The following is a 271-nucleotide window of genomic DNA, read 5'->3' as shown; positions in this document are numbered from 1 at the left end:
TTCAAAAGAACTCCTACAGGGGCAATTGAAGAACAATCACGGGTTTTGTATTAGCAATCAGACAAGAGATGAACAAAAGACACAAAAGACCTTTGCTTCAATGCCAGTTAACAGTTGATTGAATTTTACTGAACATAATGTGAGAAGTTGTAGTCTTCATCAACAAGGCATGTAAAACCCTTAACAAATAAAGAACATAACAATCTCGGAGAGAATCCACACCTGAGAAGCAATTGAACCTATTCCTACCATCATCAGAATTTCTGAAAAC

At 36.2% G+C, this 271-nt stretch overlaps 1 pseudogene; it reads right to left on the bottom strand.

The window, feature by feature from the left end:
* The window catches only part of LOC110428435 (putative receptor protein kinase ZmPK1), a 3,334-nt pseudogene that overhangs the window by 1,325 nt on the left and 1,738 nt on the right, over positions 1–271 (bottom strand).

The sequence above is a fragment of the Theobroma umbraticum genome, unplaced genomic scaffold (assembly GCF_002168275.2).
Source record: "Theobroma umbraticum cultivar Fairchild unplaced genomic scaffold, ASM216827v3 scaffold_115.0, whole genome shotgun sequence".
Lineage (NCBI taxonomy): Eukaryota > Viridiplantae > Streptophyta > Magnoliopsida > Malvales > Malvaceae > Theobroma > Theobroma umbraticum.
The sequence above is the reverse complement of the archived record's forward strand: the minus strand, read 5'-3'. Positions and strand labels throughout refer to the sequence as shown.